Here is a 21,590-nt window from a genome sequence, read left to right as displayed (position 1 = left end):
GCAAAGGAAAAGGGTTAAAAATTTTATATTTTTTTAGACTTATTTTACTACCGTATTTTGCTTTTATGTGTACACATGAACACACAACACTGTAATTTTAAAAGAACTTGTGACATGTCATAGAGGCAAGAAAACATTTTGGTCAGTCGGAGTCTCTGTGCTCACACCTCCACCGATCACTAGAACGAGTCGGGAGAAGAACACAGCTGATCGCTATGCTCCCGGCTTGTTGCTCTCCCCGTAGTGGCGGCCATATTGGTTGTCAGCCAGCTTTGACAGAAATACGCAAAACCTATAATTAACAGATGACTGAATAAAAAGCTCATTAAAAATGCTTTTTTATTTGAACAGAAACGCTTTTGAATGTGAAGACTCGGATACAATGACGGACTTCTTTATGAAAATGATTTCAGCCATAAAATAGCTGTAAGACATTTTGGTAATGAAATGTTACGTTCCGAAGACTGAGCGCACGTAGCAGGATCCATGTCATGATCAGGTGTAACAGGACTTCCCCGGGTCGACCACAATTACTCAGTATGATCAGCTATTGAAGAAAGGCTCGGTCACTGAGTCACTCTTGTGGCCAGATATTCGGCATGCAAAGGTTACTTGTGTGGGGGCTCATCATATGGAGAAGACTGTGAGACACCCTAATAAACCGAGCTGTTAGGTTTTAGTATCAAAGGAGAAGTTAATGTTATATAATATGGTACAAAATAATATACCTGTGTATCATAAGAAATCTTATAGAGTGGTAGTTATTTAGTATTGTATAATACAATGTATTATTATATGTATTATTATGTATATTATTACAGTACTATATATTATGTATATTATTATATATCTATTATGTATATCTATTATATTATATATATATATATATATATATATATATATATATACATACATATGTTTGTTATTATATCATATATTATTAAGTATAGTATTATTATGTATAGTATTATTTATTATTATTATTATTAGTAGTAGTAGTAGTATCTATTAGATATTGTGTCTGAAATATATATATATATATATATATATATATATATATATACCGTATTTTTCGCTTTATAAGACGCACTTTTTTTCCTCCCAAAATGGGAGGAAAATCTAAGTGCATCTTATAAAGCGAAGACGGCTCCCAAGCAGTGCAGAGCACCGCATGGAAGCCGTCCCGCCCGCCCCCTGTACTGCCGCTCACTATGCATATGCATAGTGAGTGGCTCTGAGCGATCCCCTCCGCCCGCCCAGCCTGCCCCTCCATCGCCGCTCAGCTGAGCTGATCAGAAGCCCGGGAAAGTGCAATGAGCAGCACTTTCCTGGGCTCCTGATCGGCTGTCAGCTGAGCGAGCGGGCGGAGGTGGTCCCGGAACTCACCTGTCCGGCGGCCCCAGCAGCTCCTGTCTCCCGTTGGCCACGCGCACTTCCGACATCCTCCGGGCACAGGCAGCGGGGTACAGAGACTGCCTGTGTCCTGGATGTGTTCTGCAGCCTCTATCATTCATGATAGAGGTTGCAGGACACTTCCGGCACAGGCAGCGTCTCTGTACCCCGCTGCCTGTGCCCGGAGGATGTCAGAAGTGCGCGTGGCCGACGGGAGACAGGAGCTGCTGGGGCCGCCGGACAGGTGAGTTACTGGTTTGTTGTTTTAGGGGGGGAAATGGCTGCTATGGGGGGCACAGGGTACTAAGGGGGTCACTGGCTACTAAGGGGGTCACTGGCTACTAAGGGGGTCACTGGCTACTATGGGGGTCACTGGCTACTATGGGGGTCACTGGCTACTATGGGGGTCACGGCTACTATGGGGGGCACTGGCTACTATGAGGGGCACTGGCTACTATGGGGGGATTGGCTACTATGAGGGGATTGGCTACTATGAGGGGCACTGGCTACTATGTGGGGCACTTTATGGGGGATTGGCTACTATGTGGGCACTATATGCTATCTCCAAACTGTGACAATGAGCAAAATATTTTTTTTTCTATTTTTCTCCCCTAAAATCAGGGGTGCGTCTTATCAAAAGGTGCGTCCTATAAAGCGAAAAATACGGTATATAAAATTGTTTATTATTATACAGTATGTAAATATGAATAGTATATAATAATAATAATAATAATAATAATATTATACAGTATATTATTATGAATAGTATTATATATTATTATTATTATTATTCCCTAGTATGATAGAACAATATAATACGATATCATAACTAGGCTTAGTATAATATATCATTTATTTTTATAGCAAAACATTATAGAGTAATATAGTACAATATAATACACTACTACTACTATAATCAACTACTTATCTAACACAGTGTAATATACTGTAGTAGCATAAAACAATTAAACACAATATCACAAAGTGGTATCCCGTGTACGGCTCTTCTATTCACGGGTATCGGGCCGGGGGTCAAGCCCCCCAGTGGGTGGAGACTCTATGACGCGGCTCCATTGATTCTAATAGAGGGGCGGGGTTTTCTCCCATTGGGGGTGGGCCGGCCTCCAGTGCTTCACCCCCGGTATATCAGGAGAAGGAGGCAAGTTGCTAAATGATTGTATTTGTTTGCCATATTTACCATGACGAGTCCTACAAGTTCTCTCTTTTGACAGCTACTCTTTAAATTTATTTTGACATTTTGAATTTATTTTCTCTTCATAAACAATTTTACGCAATAAAATATCAAAGTGTTTACACCGAGCTACGAAACTGATCAAGTGGTTTCATCAAACTGCTAACACATCACCGAGTGTCCGAGTCTTGTAATGGTAGGGGGTCCGTGTTTTTTTTTTTTAAATGCAATTGTCCTTTTGCTCTTGGCTCAGAGATTCTAACCGTGACAAAGACTTAAAGGGAATGTCTCACCTACATTTTCTTTCACCGATTAGCGTAAGATACTAAAACTTGTTCTTTTTTTCTAATCTGTTTCTATTTTCTAACTGTAATTTTTGTTATTTCACTTTTTGTACATTGTTATGGGGGCAGCCATCTTGCCAGAGCTGTTTTTAACAGCATTTAGTGACATGCTTTACAGCAAGACTCATGGACATAGATGACAATAGACTCTGTCCCCTTGAGTTGAATGTGAAACATTACTGAGAGCGATCTGTGACCTCTGAAGAGGTCATTCCACAGGCTATTGTCTTGTATTGTTGCTACTAGTGTCACCTGATGCTGTGATACTGTGGAGATCCCTTTACTGCACTCTCCCCTTATCACCACAGACACAACAGGAAATCTAAGATTAGTTTTAGCCCCAGTGGTGAGAATGAAAACTGCAAGATATCAGAATTACTTTAGATTATATACAGGAAAATGTAAAATTAGAAAGAAAAAAAAAAAAATCACCAAAAATTCTTTAAAAATATATTGTTGTTTTTTTTTTAATTAATAATTTTTTATTTTACAAATTATAAAAACAATTTCACATACATAAATGGGATCACACAGAGAAAACTCTCTACCCCGTGCCATCCCACCCAAACATATAAAAATATGTTTAATATAAAAACAATGGGGGACATTTATTAAGAGGCGAAATCGTATGTTTCGTCTGAAAGTGCCAATTTGCGAATAATTTTATTCGCAAATGGCCGTTTTGCGAATAAAATATTTGCAAATGGGCACTTTTCGCCTGGTACGCCGGGGGGGACGGGGAGGGTGTGTGGAGGGGGTGGTACAGGGGGGCGTCTGTGCTATTCATCTTTAGATCCGCCAAAAAATAAGCTGGAAACCTACTCCAGCTCTCAGCTGGCGTAGGTTTCCTGCCATGCGCACTTGGAAAATCCCCTTCATTGAAATAAAAGGTCAAGATCCGGCTCACAGATCCAACTAACATCAGACAATCAGAAGTTTGGGGTCACTGCTAAGAGAACCCTCTGTTATTTTACCCCAAAAAGTTGTCCTTAATCTGAATGGCGCAACATGTATAACAAGGTTATTCTGATCAAATTCCGGGAAATCATGGATACAGCCTATGGCCTATGGCTGCATCTATCTTTTCCAGAGCTCCCAGGGCCACAACCACTCTTCTTTTTTTGGGGCATTTGACGGCCATTTTTTTGGATAGTAATCATTTTGAGCTCAAATAACGGCCGTTATTTAAAAGTAATGTGTTAGCCTATGTTCACACAACGTCTTTTCATCTCTGTTTAAAATGACGTAGGTCATTTTGAGTCTATAATAACGGACGTTATTTAGCAGCCTGACGTCCCCTTAGTGCACTGACGGGTGTTTGTACATTATGCTAGTTTGGTTACTTATTGGACTTTGGATGCGGCTTAATTGAAAGTCCATTGAGTTTAATAGTAAAAACTGAAAAAGAACGGTGACAAAAGGAAAACTGTGTGTGAACTACAAATAAAAAACGTCCTCTGTTTGCAAAAGACGCCCGAAAATAATGATGATGTTCATTATTTTGACGCCCGTGGCAAAAACATCCGTCATTCAATACGCTGTGCATTGGACGTCCGTCCTCCCATTGACTTCAATTGCATAGCAGTCAGTTAAATCTCGTCAAAAACGGACGTTATTTTAAATATGAAAATTGGACGCCTTTTTAATATTTTTGACGTTGTGTGAACATAGCCTTACTTTGAAATAACACACATTATTTGGCTGGACAATCAGACTCCAGCATGCTCCAATTGGGCTCTGGCTTTCTCGATTGTGAAGACTGAGCAGAGATGGCGTCCGTAAAATCACACTACGGCTGGGTTCACACTACGTTTTTGCAATCCGTTTTTTTCAAACGTTTTGATCCGTTTTTCCATTAAATTTCATTTTAATACGCAAAAACGTAGTCGACCTCATTTAAGAAAATGGACCGTTTTTTTTTCTAATGGAATTCAATGGAAAAACGGATGCACACACATGCATCCATTTTTTCCATCCGTTTTTTGCAAAAAACGGATGAGAAAAACAGATTGCAAAAACGTAGTGTGAACCCAGCCTTATTCCCAATAACATTCTCCCTCCAGGTTCAGGAAATACTGACAAATCTCTATTCTACATCCCTGTTATAAAGTGTTAATAAGCGCCTCGGAGAGGTAGCAGCAAGTTATTTTCTCTGCATTTCAACCTTCCATTGTCCTTACCCATTTTCAAAGTTTCCATCCTTGTTTTAGTTTAGCTTTTATCTCTCCTGCTCATGAAGAAATGACGGAGATCAGCAGCTGGAGATCACTCAGGACACTTCCACACCGTCCTTGGAAAGCAATCTCTTCAATAATATTACTAAATTAGAGATAACTGGCTGGTCACATGTACCATGGTGATGGCGTCCCCGGCATTGCTAAGCTGTTGGCTTCAGTCACCTGTGGATATTGAGGAGGGGTTATTGCCTTTTCTATAGCTTCTTTCTTATTACAATTATATACACGGAGGAAAGCTAAACAATAGCATAAAACAATAGCATAAAACAATAGCATAAAACCATAGCATAAAACCATAGCATAAAACAATGGCTCTGTGGCTGGCACTATGGTGGGGCCAAAGTGGATGGCAACCTAGTGCATACTCCTTTTCCTTAAAGGAGATGGACGTCACTTGACGGCATAGCAAACTTGAAGGCTAGAGTCACTTTAAGTGCTACAATACTTTTTTTTTTTTTTTTTTAGGTTGAAGGGGTTGTTCATCAAAATAAATTCTTTCAAATCAACTGATGCCAGAATATGGTGCTGTATAACCTGCAGGAAGTGGTGTACTCTTTCCAGTCTGACACAGTGCTCTCTGCTGCCACCTCTGTCCGTGTCAGGAACTGTCCAGAGCAGGAGAGGTTTTCTATGGTTTCTATGGTTTTCTTTGCTACTGCTCTGGACAGTTCCTGACATGGACGGAGGTGGCAGCATAGAGCACTGTGTCAGACTGGAAAGAATACACCACTTCCTGCAGGACATTCAGCAGCTGTTCAGTACAAGTTCAGGAAGACTGGAGATTTTTAAATATAAGTAAATTACAAATCTGTATAACACCACTTCCTGCAAGACATACAGCAGCTGGTAAGTACTGGGAGACTCAAGATTTTTTAAATAGACGTAAATTACAAATTTCTGGCACTTTCTGGCACCAGTTGATTTGAAAGACAACTTTTTTTCTTGCTGAACCACCCCTCTAATGGGGGTGGTCCCTACAGCTGCTCTACACCCCAATGGTTTTACACGCATAAGTATAGATGTGTAACTTAGGGCCTTAGGGACAGTTCATACAGAATAAAACTGTCTGAATTCTGCAGAGGAGTTCTCTGCCGCGGAATCCCTCCAGCCTCTGTGTCATACTGGCAGTCTATGGGAGACTCGCGCACCTCCTCTCTACTCATGGAAGAATTGACATGTCAATTCTTCCGAGCAGAGAGGCACGGAGAGAGGAGGCACGTGAGCCTCCCATAGACTGCCAGTATGACGCAGAGGCTGGAGGGAGTCTGCTAGTTTTACTCCATGTGAACTGGCCCTTAATGTCTAGTAATAGTTTTGCTATATAAGTAACAGCAAAAAACAGATTTTAAAGAAGCAGCTGTTTAATTTGCATTGTTTTTATTTTTTTTTACAGTTACCTGATCACTTGTGGTCTCACAGTGGATTATCCAACCTCTATTGATCGAGGATTGACACCACTGCTCAAGCACCAAGAAACAAGATCCTCTTAATTCAGTTACAAATGTATTTGTCAATATTGGACAAGATCTTCGTTGTTCGCTAAATGCAGAAGAGGCCGTTCTTCTCACAGATGGTCTCATTAACCATTACGTTGCTGGTGTTAGAGAGAAATCTTGACCATCGGCTTACAATTGTTGGTACTTCATCATCACTTTTAGTTATAGGTCCCATGAGCACATTTAAAAAAATCCTGCGGCCATGTTCACACACCAATTTTTTTAGGCAAAAAGCGTCAATTTTTTTTTTTTCATAATGAAGGAAGTTAAAGAGGTACTCTTTTGTTTCAAACCAACTGGTGTCAGAAAGTTACGTAGATTTGTAATTTACTTCCATTAAAAAATCTCCAGTCTTCTAGTACTTATCAGCTGCTGTATGTCCTGCAGGAAGTGGTGTATTCTTTCCAGTCTGACACAGTGCTCTCTGCTGCCACCTCTGTCCATGTCAGGAACTGTCCAGAGCAGGAGAGATTTTCTATGGGGATTTGCTGCTGCTCTGGACAGTTCCTGACATGGACAGAGGTGGCAGCAGAGAGCACTGTGTCAGACTGGAAAGAATACACCACTTCCTGCAGGACATACAGCAGCTGTTAAGTACTGAAAGACTGGAGATTTTTTTTAAAAATATTTAAATTATAAATCTATACAACTTTCTGAAACCATTTGATTAAAAAGAAAATCGCTGGAGTACCCCTTTAAAAATGATGATCATTGTTTTATGAGTGTCATTATAAAATGACGTAAGAGAAAATGTCGTTTGGCTGGTCTCCCTGAGATCAGTGATCTGTTTCTCTTATGGCTCTACTAGGCATTGCTCCCACCTAGTCAGAATCCTGCTCCACACTGATGAGGGGCAACACCCTGAAACAGCTGTCTGTGGATGGATACCTGGCCTTGGTTTTTCCCTTGTCATTACATTGACTTATAGGGCCACTTAATATGGTGGTTTTGGTGGTTTCCTTACAGGAGCCGCCGCTTGGCTGGGTCCTTCCCAGAGGGATATCTGGCTAGTCCTGTGTTTCGAGACTCTTTGATGAGGCTCCACGGGCTCTTCCTTTGCATTATAAAATGACGGATAATATTTTAAAAACAGTGGACGTTATTTTGCCTAAAAAGACTTTGTAGGAACATAGCCTGCTGTATTTAGTGTCGGTCTATGCCGTAGCACCTTGACCTTCTCTGGTTCAGATAAACTGAACTAAACTGGGATCGCTATAGGGCTATGTTTACACACAGTAAAATAATAACAAAAACAAAAAAACACTGTCATTTCAAGGTCAAAGTATGGCTGTATATACAATATAATAATTACAAAATAATTACAAAAATTGGTTACTAAGGTGGATGCAGCCATTAAAGGGAACCGTTCACTGTCATCCTATGTCCTAATCACTGTGCATTTGAAGCTGACCTCCCATGCCAGTGCATAATCTCCATTCATTTTAATGGGGCTCGTACACAAAACTTGGGCAGAATGGAATGTAGGTATCCCGATCTTTTGGCGTCAGCTGCAGATGCATGTCAATTAAAGGGATTATCGAGCACTACAAAAACATGGCCACTTTTCCCCTCTCTTGTCTCCAGTTCAGGTGTGGTTTGTAATTAAGCTCCATTTACTTCAATGGAACTGAGTTTGAAACCCCACCCAATCTGGAGACGAGAGGGAAGAAAAGTGGCCATGTTTATGTAGCGCTGGACAACCCCTTTAATGGTGAGATTATCTGACAGATAGCCAAGAACAGACTATAAGGGCCCTATTCCACCGGACGATTATTGTTCAGATTATCGTTAAATCGTTCGAATCTAAACGATAATCGTTCGGTTGAAATGCAGTTAGCGATTAACGACCGAACGAGAAATCATTGATCGCTTTATAAGAACTGGACCTATTTTTATCGTTGCTCGTTCGTAAAACGTTTGCAAATCGTTCGCATTGAATAAGACGTTGTTCGGTCGTTCGCAATAGATACGAACGCAATAGCGAAGAAATAGCGAAGAAGAAACTATCGCAATTACGATCATAAGTAACGATTATCGTTCCATGGAAATGAGTGAACGTTTTCAGGTCTTTCGCAATAGCGGTCGTTTGAGATCGTTAATCGTTAACGATTATGCAAACGATAATCGTCCGGTGGAATAGGGCCCTTAGAGTAGCTTCACACGTACCGGATCCATAGCAGATTTCGCGCTGCGAGTTTGCAGCAGAATCCGCTGCGGATCCATGTAATGCGAAGTTGAATGGGATTACATACCCGCAGTGGAATTTTCATTTCGCTGCGGATATGTTACCCGGACCCTTTAACCCCCTCGCCGCCTGCAGCATGCATTACCTGCTCGGCACCGCAGCTGCATGTGAGGCTCCCGACTCCGGTTGATCCCCAAAAGCCAATCAGTGCTGCCGTGCACTGATTGGCTGATGGGGACCGACAGGAGCCGGGAGCCTCACATGCAGCTGCGGTGCCGAGCAGGTAATGCATGCTGCAGGCCAGGGGCTACGGGCAATGGGGGGTTAAAGGGGCCGGGTTACATATGTATGTGACCCCATTCAACTTCAAACTACAAGGATTTGCAGCGGATTTCGCTGCAAACTCGTAGCGTTAAATCCGCTGCTAATCCGGTACGTGTAAAACTACCCTAAACAGGGAACAGGTCATAAAAGAAAGACTGAGATTTCTCCTCTTTTTAAATCCATTCCTGGCTTTGGCTTCAAAAATCTGTCAGATAAATCTGTCTGTGTAAACGCACCATGAGGCATATTTTCACAGTAAAGCTCCGGGGCAATTTAGAGGAGTAAGCTCAAGCGAGCGCCGAACTATCAGGTCAGCGCTCACCTGCTCCTCGCTCCCCGCTCGCTCGCTCCCTCCCCAAAAAGAGAACCCTAATTCGTGATCGATACATTGTCATTCTATGACTATGTCCCCACAGCATCTTTGCTTGCCATTTTGCGGCTGTTCTTTTGGACGGCCATTATTTAGGCTGCAGAAGACTTCCAGATTATGCAAATTATGGGCGTAATTTGCACAAACTCGTTTTGCTGCTAAAATTATGTCAATAAGAAAAAAAAAATGGCCGCTGTTTTTAACCCAGCCGAATAGGACTAATTTAACAATAGAATAGAATTGTGAATAGAATATTCTCAGAATATTCTAAAAAATGTGCGCAAACAAATTGACTTGGTACCAACCAGACGTAGGCATCCACCACTTTGTTCACGAATTATAAATCGGGCACAAATCCCGGATTATGCAAATTTTAGGGTGAATACTCAAAACAGTCAGACAAAAAAAAGTTGCATGTAACAAATATTCGTTCATTGAGGCCAAAAATGAGTAAAAAAAATCCAATTATTAAACTAAAAAGAGGCCCAAAGTCCTTGATAAATGTCCCCCAATGTCTTTTTTTTTGTTTTGGCCTTTTTTTTGGACAGCCATTATTTTGGCGCCAAAACGGCCTGTTTATGCAAAATACAGCTGTAATTTACATAAAACGGCTGCGTTTTGACCCTTAAATGACAGCCGTCCAAAAAAAACAAAAAACAAACAAAAAGTTATGGGTACACAGCCGTTGTTTGCTTTCAGGGACTGTGTTGTTACATGTCGGTAGATGGTGGTTAGGCACAGCTGCCTCGTGTATAGTGATTTTGCTATCTGTGTTATTCCCACTAGATACAGTATTATATTAAATAACTTCATAACTTTTATACCATTCCCATAAATACATGGAATCTTAGTAATAAAGGAAAGATTTGACGGAGTTCACTGCAGTGGTCAATGCATCTGTCTCCATCGACAACCATCTCCACCCACCTCCCACTATTGTCTTTGTATACGTTCTCCAGCTACATGTAATATAATAGAGAGTAGCATTCATTGTAATGTGCCGTCTCACTATTAATGAAGCGTAAAAGATCGCTGTCTTTTGTGAACGATGACATTATTGGCAACTATTCAGGAGAAAGTGAAGGTAAATGGGAAATAAAAGTAATTATTGTGTCTTATTGCGGAGCTGAAGCTTTCAGAATAAAATGGCGATTGATTCTTTGACTTCTCCGGAGGTTTTCAGATATGGCGTTGTGGTGGAAGGAGAAGATTTGTCATTAACTATATCGTGACTGAATAGAGATGAGCGATCAGGTCCCTCCAAGGCCGAACATTCGGAATTTGATTACTGCTGCCTGGAAAACATGGATACCGCCGTAGGTTGTATCCAAGACTCCCTAGGGCTGCATCCAAGTTCACCGGTAATCAAATGCTGCATGCTCATTTCTATTACTCTATTATAACGATGCGACCAATGAGATTTGACTGTATATGGCTCTCCCGACCGTCCACCAATGGATGACGTTCTTTGTTCTAAGTGACATAATTAGTAGCCATAGCTCTCTGGCTGCAGCTTAGGCTGCATTCACACGCTCAGTAAAATTGTCTGTGGTCGAGGATCCTGACAATTTTAGGGACCATTCAAATGAATGCAGCCATTCACACGACCCCCACCACGGAAAAATAGAACATGTCCTAGTGTGCATCGCGGCACAGATCGTGTGAATGAGGTTATAACCCTCACCAAACGTTCCTGTGTTAGGGAAGGATGGGAGAGGTAACTGAGGGTCAGGTGGTTGTCCGGACGTCAGTTATTGAAGGTGAGTGTCCACCTTAATGCCAATGGTGTTCGATCAGTAGGGGTCTGTTTGTGGCGCCAGTTGGTAAAATTAAAGAAGAAGTCCGTCAAAATTTTTTATTAAAGTATTGTATTGCCCCCCAAAAGTTATAAAAATACCCAATATACACTTATTACCGGAAATGGTTATAAAGTGCTTTTTTCCCTGCACTTACTACTGCATCAAGGCTTCACTTCCTGGATAACATGGTGATGTCACTTCCTGGATAACATGGTGATGTCACTTCCTGGAAAAAATTAGTGATGCAACTTCCTGAATAACATGGTGATGTCACTTCCTGGATAACATGGTGATGTCACTTCCTGGATAACATGGTGATGTCACTTCCTGGATAACATGATTATGTCACTTCCTGGATAACATGGTGATGTCACTTCCTGGATAACATGGTGATGTCACTTCCTGGATAAAATTGGTGATGCAACTTCCTGGATAACATGGTGATGTCACTTCCTGGATAACATGGTGATGTCACTTCCTGGATAAAGATGGTGATGTCACTTCCTGGATAACATGGTGATGTCACTTCCTGGATAGCATGGTGATGTTCACGACCCGACTCCCAGAGCTGTGCGGGCTGTGGCTGCTGGAGAGGATGATGGCAGGGGGACACTGAGGGACACAGGGCACTGGAGGGACACTGAGCATCCCTCTGCCATCATCCTCTCCAGCAGCCACAGCCCAGACAGCTCTGGGAGTCGGGTCGTGACATCACCATGTTATCCAGGAAGTGAAGCCTTGATGCAGTAGTAAGTGCAGGGAGAAAAGCACTTTACAAGCATTTCCCGTAATAAGTGTATATTGGTGATTTGTATAACTTTTGGGGGACAATACTTTACTTTAATAAAAGTTTTCGTTGGACTTCTCCTTTATGTAGCAGAAATGGGAAAGCACTTTGCCATATCATCTCCTACTGGCTCTACTTGGTTCTGTCTGGAGGCAATATGATTGGCTTATTGTAACCTATGTACTAGAGAGTCTAAAGCTCAGTGGCTCCCCATGTTTTTGATAACAGAAAATGGGGCTCACATACTCTTCTTGCACAGGGCCCAAGTGTCCACCAGTGACTACAATTACTGACCGAGGCTTGGAAAAATAAATAGTAATTTCCACAAAATGCATCATGTTGAGCCCGTGTTTCAGTAGGAGCACGTTCCTTTTCTATATGTCTGTCTTATCCTAGGATATGCTGAAAAACACTGGGTCAAATACCTACAGTTTTTGTTGGGATTTTGCTGAACTTAAAGGCTATCCAACCAATAGAAACAAACAAAATAATAAGTAGACAGCAATATAAATGGGTAATGAACAGATGAACAAAAATGTAATATTAAATATTCAAATAATAATACCCAAAACCCACCACTATGCCCCATCTCCCCAATGTATTTTTCACTGCACCCGACTTCATCAGGGGGATTGTTGTGCAGCATGGTTTAGCCTGTTTGCACCTCCCTTTGTTGTTGTGCCATAGGCATTTTGATAAATCTTTTATTCAATAACATAAATGATTGGTATTGGCATAAGTTATGTTATTTGTGCCTATTAGCGCGAACGATGATGTGGAGTGAGATTGATCATCAACGTCCAATATGTCATAGAAGGGGGGGGCTACTCCCATGATGGGTCTCTTGAGTAGAGATGAGCCTGCCCGAGTCTTATGGTTTGGCATTTGAATACCCACGATTGAAGAAGTTGGAGGCAGCCTGGCAAAAAATGCATACATCCAGCTTATGGCTATGTTCACACTACTTAAGTACCGCAGAAATCACGGCCGTTGTAACAACGGCCATAATTTCTGCAGAACTTACGTAGTGCTGCAGGCTGAGGGAATCCTGGCCGGAGTGTAAACACATAGTATACACTCCGGCCGGGATCCCTAGTAGCGCCGTAGAAACCCGACATGTCAGTTCACACAATGGAGCGAGCGGCTCCCGCCGCACGCTCCATTGTGTGCTGTGGGGAGTTCTGATGTGGGCGAGCACGGAAGCGCCCACATCAGAGCTCAGCGCGGCTAAAGATCATCCGGGGATGATCTTTTCTGAGACCGGCCGGTCCGTGAACTCGGCTGGATGACGGAACGGCCGGTCTCTTACCAAGTGTGTACATAGCCTATGGCTGTACCCATGTTTCCAGGACTCCCTAGGGCTGCATCCAACATCTTTAGCCACCGGTAATAAAATGCTGAACAACTGTACTTGAGCATGCTCCAGTTGCGTTCATCTCTACTCTAGAGCCATCCATGGCCATTTATTTTAATAGCTCCATATAATTCTACAGGTTCACTGCTGCAAACATTGACAATTGGCCAATGGAAATAGTTTTTATGCTAAGTGCTGTAAAGTATTGGCTGCCAGTAGGCGCTCGCTGCCATCGCCTGGCACGGTATGACATCATCATAGAGTTAAACAATTTCTTTTCCCTGATTGGCTATAAGTGTACTGTTAAGAATTACACCGAGTCAGAAAAACAAAATTACAAAACTAATTATGGTTTTCTAATTCCTGCTGGAAGAAACACGGAACAGATTGTCTTTGTTTTTAATTAGGGTTCCGGCTGTTTGTTGATATTATAAATCGCATCAATTAAGTGTTTTCATCCAGAGACTGGAGGTTTTTCTTGCGCGAGCTGCAGTTTGTTCAGGATTTAGAGAAGGGAAAAAATAGCTCTGATTCCAAAAATAAAATACAAAGCTTTATTGAAGGCGATAGATAAATAGAGCACAAGGCGGAAACTTTCACACCAGTCAGGTGCGAGGCAGAATTCAAACGGGAGAGAGGAGAATGAATGAGCGAGGAATGAGCATGACTTATTCAATGACTAATTCACTTGGGGTCATCAATCAATGGTCTCGTTGTACAATGAAGAGAGTTTTTAATGGTTTTTAGATTGAATTTGCACCAATTTTTTTAAGAGCATTATAAAATTGGCCAACTTAATAGGCATGTTAGACACATTAGAACTCTGGTGGTATGCCTGCAGTTGCCGTCATACTGCCAGGGTTCTAATGTGTCTTGAAGAGACCTATTGTAATTTTTTGTTAAAATTTTTGTATATTTTGTTTAAGCAAAATATACAAAAATTATAATACAAAAATTTAATAGGCAAATCAGGCACCATCCACGCTGCTGAGTAGGGGCAACTGGTAAACTGGTTGAGTCTCCCACTGATTTCAGTGCGGTTCATTACAATCACAAGTCGAGCATTCAAGCATTTTAAAGGGGTTTTCCATTTAAAACTAACTTGTCCCCTACACACAGGAGAGGGGACAAGTAAAGATTGTGGGGAGTCCAACCTCTATACAAGACCTTCATTTCTGATTATTCTCTGTGGAGCCGCCTGTACTTGTCTGTCTCTGGCTGCTCCATAGAGCCACAGGTCAAGTGTCAACCCGTGGCTGTATTCAAAACAATGGAGCCAGGGACCAAACTGGTCCGACAGGGGGTCCGACTTCCATACAATGTCTTATTTGTCCTCTATCCTTGTCCCCTTATCTTTCCCCCAATAACCTTTGACTGTGCCCTCTTGTTCTTGAGTTCAGTTTAACGCAAGCCTCATGGACATAGACAGTAAAAGACAGACTGTCCCCTTGAGATGAATGTAAAACATCTTTGAGCGCGCTCTGTCACCCTTGAAAAGGTCATTCCACAAGAAGCTGCCATTTTCTCCATTGCTGTAAAGATCACTTTACAGCAGCCTCCTCTTATCACCACAGACACAACCGGAAGTCTCAGCTTAGTTTTAGCCCTGGTGATGAGAATCAAAACTACAAAATATGAGGATTATTTTATTTTTTTAAATAGAAAAATGGAAAATTAGAAAAAAAGTCACCAAAAATTCTTAAAAGATATGTTTATGATGAAAAAAATATATTCTACAATATGTAATTTTGGCATGACACTGTCCCTTTAAGGGCCCTATTAGATAGCCCAAGCTTGTCAGTAGAGGAGCGCTGATCTTGTTAATTGGTGCTCGATTACAAGGCCTTCATAAAGCTCAATTGGTCATGTTGTTGGCAATCGACCTTTCTGGCTGTCAAACATCAGCTGCACATCTGGAAGAACCAATACTGAAGGCAAAGGGTGGTCACACCAAACACTCATTTGTTATAGATTTCTGTTCTTTTTACATTTTATTAATAAAGATTAAGGGTCAACAATTCTGTATGTGAAAGGATTCTCACTGTGTAGAATTTTTCCACACCTGGATACAACTTCTGCACAGTATTGTACTCTGAGGAAAAAGATATAAAAAATAACATATACCGAAAACAAATACAATTATGTGCCAATACAGTTGTATGTACAGTATTTCCTATTAGCTTCCGCAAGCACAGGATGCTGGGGGATGTTTAGCTACTGCTATGTACAGGACAGAGTTTGGTCTGTATACATATATCTGTATGTCTGTCAGCCTCCTTCAGAACATTCGCAGTGTGCCTGAGCAGTAAATTAAAGGGGTACTCCCCTAACTGGTGTTAGAAAGTTATACAGATTTGTAAATTACTTCTATTTAAAAACCTCCAGTCTTCCATTACTTATCAGCTGCTGTATGTCCTGCAGGAAGTGGGGTATTCTTTCCAGTCTGACACAGTACTCTCTGCTGCCACCTATGTCCATGTCAGGAACTGCCCAGAGCAGGAGAGGTTTTCTATGGGGATTTGCTGCTGCTCTGGACAGTTCCTGACATGGACAGAGGTGGCAGCAGAGAGCACTGTGTCAGACTGGAAAGAATACACCACTTCCTGCAGGACATACAGCAGCTGAGAAGTACTGGAAGACTGGAGATGTTTGAAATGAAGTGATTTACAAATCTGTAAAACTTTCTGACACCAGTTGAGCTAAAACCATTTTGTTCTTCGGAGTACCCCTTTAAGGCTTCCTTCCTTATCTTCATCCAAGCATAATGTTCTGAGCAGCTGACCCTTCTGTTCTTACTACTGTAAGTACACAATGCTGCCTCCTGAATGTAATCCCCATCACCAGCAATATCAGCAGCAGTTTGGTGCTTAGTGTAACCCCTTCTTTGCTACGCTTCTGTTTCTTTGTGCTGTGTGTATCCTCTGTATCCCCTGAAATGAAGAGGGTGAAAACTAGCTTTGCACCATCGAGGGAAATTTATCAGAATTTTTTTTTCCCTCTGTAAACAGACCCCAAATAAGGTAGACCATAGATGCAAGTGGGTAAGGCTGGGTTCATACCATTTTTTTTTTTTTTTACAGAAAATGGATAAAAAAAACTTCCATTGTAAAAAAAAAGCAAAACGAATCTGTTTTTTTTTTTAACGTACAAAAAATTAGGTGGACATTTTTGTGTACGTTAAAAAAACTGATGCGTCTTGATCCGCTTTTTTTTTTTTATACTAGAAGTCAATGGAAAAACTGCTCAAAATAGATGCCCAAAATGGCACTTGTTTTTCCAACGGATGAAAAAAAACGTAGTGAGAACCCAGCCTAAGGGTTGTATTACATGGTCCGATGAAGGCCCGATAGTAACTGTAAACGGCTTCAGCTGAGACAGGCTGCTCAGCCGCATTGTGACTGGCTGAGCGGCCTGTCAGCTCAAAGCTGCAGCGTGGGACCTGGGGAGAGGCAGAGCGCAAGAAGAGCCCTGCAGCATGGATAGGTAATGTATTTTGTTTGCATATCGTCAGCCGCCGGCTGCTCACTGCTATTACACGTAGCGATGCGCGGTCGGTGCCCGACAATTATAGGTCCAAACCTTTTATCAACGATCAGCCGATGACAACGATCATTGGCTGATCGTTGTGTTTATTACAGGGAACGATAATCGTTCAGATAGGGCCGATTCTGCCGATTATCGTTCCGTGTACTAGTACCCTAAGACTGCAGGAAGCTCCTGGAACAGCGTCTGAGATGTAGCTGTATTATATTATAGCATCAATTAATTTCATGCAAAGCAGCAAACGTACAACACACATCTCCATTTGCTTAGCAAGGATTTGGCTGCCATACAAAGCACATGTAAACATCCCAGATGTGCACAGAAACGGCGGCCAGGGGGACTGGGGCCTGGTTTTCCCAGTCAGCAAACCTTCTGGTAGTATGCACATATGTCTGAGCTGGCAGCATCCATATATATATATATATATATATATATATATATATATATATATATATATATTATATATAGGAAGGGGAGGATTTGCATCACAGCCATAGCAGAGCAGCAGTGGAAAAAACGAAGAGACATTATAAAATAATTACAGAAGCATTTACATTCCGAATATGAAACCCCGACCGCCAGTTTCCATTTCTAAAGATGATTTTCTTAATGTATTTTTAATATCATTTGGAAGTGTAATGTGTGCCATGGGGGCGATGAGAGCCGGATCGCTGACCTATTTCTGTGCAACGGGCGTGTGGTGGAAAACTGTATTATAGAGAGAGAAAGGAGCTTCCAACCGGAGCGCGGCGATCAATGAAGGAAAATCAATATGGATCAGAAATGTTTGATAGAAGGCCGCGCCGCTGCCAGATGTGCGCTCTCAGCACTTCCCTTAATGGCAGTTTTTAAACACATAAAACTTTAAGGCAAAACTTTGTGATCCACAGATTACCTATGCACTCAATGGGAAGGCTGGGCCAGGAGGCTAGGAGAGGCGATTCATAGCTGTGCACCGTGTAGGATGATGGAGTCTGTACCCTGTGCAATAAGTCGTGGGCCAAGCTCGGCCGTCTACAGCTGGAGAACCAGATGTCTACTATCACTGCTTTAAAGGGGTACTCCGGCAAAAAAAAAATCTTTTTCTTTCAAGTCAACTGGTTTCAGAAAGTTATACAGATTTGTAATTTACTTATATTTAAAAATCTCCAGTCTTCCTGAACTTGTACTGAACAGCTGCTGTATGTCCTGCAGGAAGTGGTGTATTCTTTCCAGTCTGACACAGTGCTCTCTGCTGCCACCTCTGTCCATGTCAGGAACTGTCCAGAGCAGGAGAGGGTTTCTATGGGGATTTGCTGCTGCTCTGGACAGTTCCTGACATGGACAGAGGTGGCAGCAGAGAGCACTGTGTCAGACTGGAGAGAATACACCACTTCCTGCAGAACATACAGCAGCTGATAAGTACTGGAAGACTGGAGATTTTTAAATAGAAGTAAATTAAAGTCTACATAACTTTCTGAAACCAGTTTATTTGAAAGATAAAGATTTTAACTAGAGTACCCCTTTATAGAGACTCTGTCAGTAGGTTTATGTTGTTCTATCTCAGGGTAGCTTAAATTAGTGACAGAGAAGCTGAACAGAATGGATAATTTGGAGATATTCCCAGAATACCAAAGACTCTGAGCACAACACACTAGTCCATTCGATTACGTGCAGGTGCTCAGTAGTCCTGGATATTCATGAGCACTAGCACACTCTGCCAGTTGTTTATCTATTCTGTTTATACTCAGAGAGTTGGCAATCAACTGCAGGGTGCAGGGAATAGCACATCACAAAGCGCATTCTCCTGCATATTAGGAGAATGTCTGTACAGAATGATGTAAGTAATACACCGATCAGTTCAGCATTTCTAGCAAACCTAGTGACGGATTCCTTTTAATTTCATAAATAAGCTGCATCACAATGTGAGTATCCTAATACACATGCTTGGGGTGTAACCCAGACCTGTTCTCTGAGCTGGCCAAACTTCCCCTCTCTACAACATAAGGAGAGCACATAATAAAGTTGGGGTTCCTCTTACAGATCTTGCATTAGGTGTCACTGCTGCATATACACACGATTAGGATCTTCTACTCAAACTGCATGAAATCTCTAGAATATTGTTTACTAGGCCGAGCAGGAGTCCTGGGGTCTGTATCTGCTTTAGATATGAATCTGAAGGAAACCAAGTCGAGAGGTGATACATCCTGATCTTGGTCAGATAGCTAAGCAACATAAACTACAATGCTTTCTGGTATGAAGGACACTACATAGTACACATGGGGGCTTTTCAGATCTACATCAGAAAGCTGGCAAGGTTACAATGGGGCCCATTGTATTAGTGAGGGCTTGGACAGCCATATTGAATGTCAGATCCCATTCACATCAAAGGGCAGAGCCGTCTTTCCATTTGGGCAGGGTAGGCAGCTGCCCGGGAGCCCATCACTCATAGGGGGCCCCATCATGACTTCTGTGGGCATAGCCCCTCTGCCTGCTGCTGGCTGTCAGTGCACAAGTTATACTGCCAGCTGTGGCCCTGCTGCTGCTGCTCTCCACTAGAACAGGCAGAGCACTGCTCCCTGCTCCACCAATCAGTGGCTGCCCTGTGGGAGGGGGCGTGTCCGGTGTGGCACACTTTCTCACTACAGCGGGAGCTGCACTGTGTGTCATGGCTCCGCCTTCCCGAAGCTCTTCCGGCAGCCGAGCGTCTCCGAGCCTCTCCGATGAGTCACTCGGCTGCCCGGGGAATGTTCGGCAATCTCCGTCTCCGGTGCAGGTAGTGTACGTCACACAGCCTGTGCCGGGAACGGTATGGGAGGCGCGTGGAGGCCGGGAACGGGCCCTAGGTGAGTTAAAGGTTTGTTTTTTTTATAGTGATTGTCCCATACAGCGGGGATGGGGCCATTTTTGAGCCCCCCCCCTCAATGTATGGGGTGACCATACCCGGCGTATAAGACGACCTCCGACTTTAACCACGATTTTTCGGGGTTAAAAAATCGTCTTGTACGCCGGAAAATACGGTATATATATATCTATAGATTTGAGCCATATTTCTCATCTAGAAAGAAAGGCCAAGCCAGGGGCAATTACTAGAGTTGCGTGGACCGTCGGACCATCCGCGCTCGATCGTGATGCCGGTGATCCCGGGTGCATTCTTGCGATCCCGGGTGCATAGTTGCGCTCCCGGGAATATGCGGCCAGGATATTCCAGAGAATTCTAGATCGATTCTCTGGAATATCCTGGCTGCATATTCCCGGGATCGCAACTATGCACCCGGGATCGCAAGAATGCACCCGGGATCATGGGCATCACGATCGAGCGGACTGCTTTCTGACCAAAAGTCCGAACAGTTCGCTCATCTCTAGCAATTACCCTTGTGCAATTACCCTCTCTCACAAGGGTTTTGCCCCTGCCTTGGCCTTCCTTTCTAAGTGATGGGTCAAATGTATATATTGTGTTGCCCTGCAGTTCCCAATCCCCTGCTCTTATCAAGCGCCTACTGCACAGCTTTATACAGAGCAGGGTCCCATAACAACAGGGCTTAGAGAGCCCTGCAGTTCCCTGCGCAAACATTGGGGGCAGCAAAGGGGCCTGTGTCGCTATCTTACTGCTGAGGGTCAATGGAAGTGAATATGTCTATAGAAAAAAAAGATACAGGAGGAGATTTATCAAAGGGTGTAAATTTTAGACTGGTGCAAACTGGCCACAGCAGCCAATCACAGCTGCTCTTTTCTTTCACCAGAGCTGGAAGCTGAGCTGTGATTGGTTGCTGTGGCCAGTTTGCACCAGTCTAAATTTTACACCCTTTGATAAATCTCCCCCACATTCATTTTAGTAAAGTTATATTCCAAAGTAATATAACTTTATTAAAACAATGTATTAAAAAAAAAAAAAAGATAATAATTTTTGGTCTCTGGAATACCCCTTTAAGAGTAAAAGTAAGAAGAAAAAAATTCTGCAAAAATATATAAATGTCTGTAGCAGTTATTTAATTGAGTCTTATGCAAAGTAATTTTTTCTGTAAAAATCACAAAAATTAAAATTCACAAAAAGTCACAAAAATAAAAAAAAAGGAATAGATGGTATCATAAGTGAAATATTATGCAAATGTTATTTCTTCAGTCCCTCGGCAATACGGTGCAATGTACAAGCTATGCATCATGTTTTAATGCTGACTTATTTTTTACTTCTATTCATTTGAAAACATGTTTTGCAGAAGGTTTTGTGAACATTGAATTCTGGGTGACTCATCGTCCTGACTGGTAAAGAAAAAAAATAAGTGATAGATGAAGAATGGAGGTTTACCAGCCAACCAGCCCGGATTAGGAAATTCAGTTTAAGAAGAGAATTCTGGAAGTCTTATACAATTCTAATCCGAAGAGTTAGAGTGACATAAAAGGAAAGATAAAATATGGAGAAAACGAAATCTGAATGTCACAGGAATATAAAAAAAAGATAAAATAGAAGATGCAAAGTCAAGAAAGTGACCTCTAGTAGTACTCTTTGCAGAATTATAAGAAAACGGGCCAAAAAGTATTCACTTCTTGTCCCACAGAGTCCCATTGTCGTTGTTGGGCAGCATTAGCC

At 42.1% G+C, this 21,590-nt stretch overlaps 1 long non-coding RNA gene across 3 annotated transcripts in view; it reads right to left on the bottom strand.

Annotated features, from left to right (window-relative positions):
• Positions 1-21,590, bottom strand: part of LOC138772246 (uncharacterized) — a 104,372-nt gene that overhangs the window by 76,491 nt on the left and 6,291 nt on the right. For all 3 annotated transcript variants that reach the window (XR_011359729.1, XR_011359728.1, XR_011359730.1), the window contains exon 2: positions 5,109-5,327. This is a non-coding gene — a long non-coding RNA (uncharacterized lncRNA). The remainder of the gene's footprint in view (positions 1-5,108; positions 5,328-21,590) is intronic.

The sequence above is a fragment of the Dendropsophus ebraccatus genome, chromosome 14 (genome assembly GCF_027789765.1).
Source record: "Dendropsophus ebraccatus isolate aDenEbr1 chromosome 14, aDenEbr1.pat, whole genome shotgun sequence".
Classification (NCBI taxonomy): Eukaryota; Metazoa; Chordata; class Amphibia; order Anura; family Hylidae; genus Dendropsophus; species Dendropsophus ebraccatus.
The sequence above is the reverse complement of the archived record's forward strand: the minus strand, read 5'-3'. Positions and strand labels throughout refer to the sequence as shown.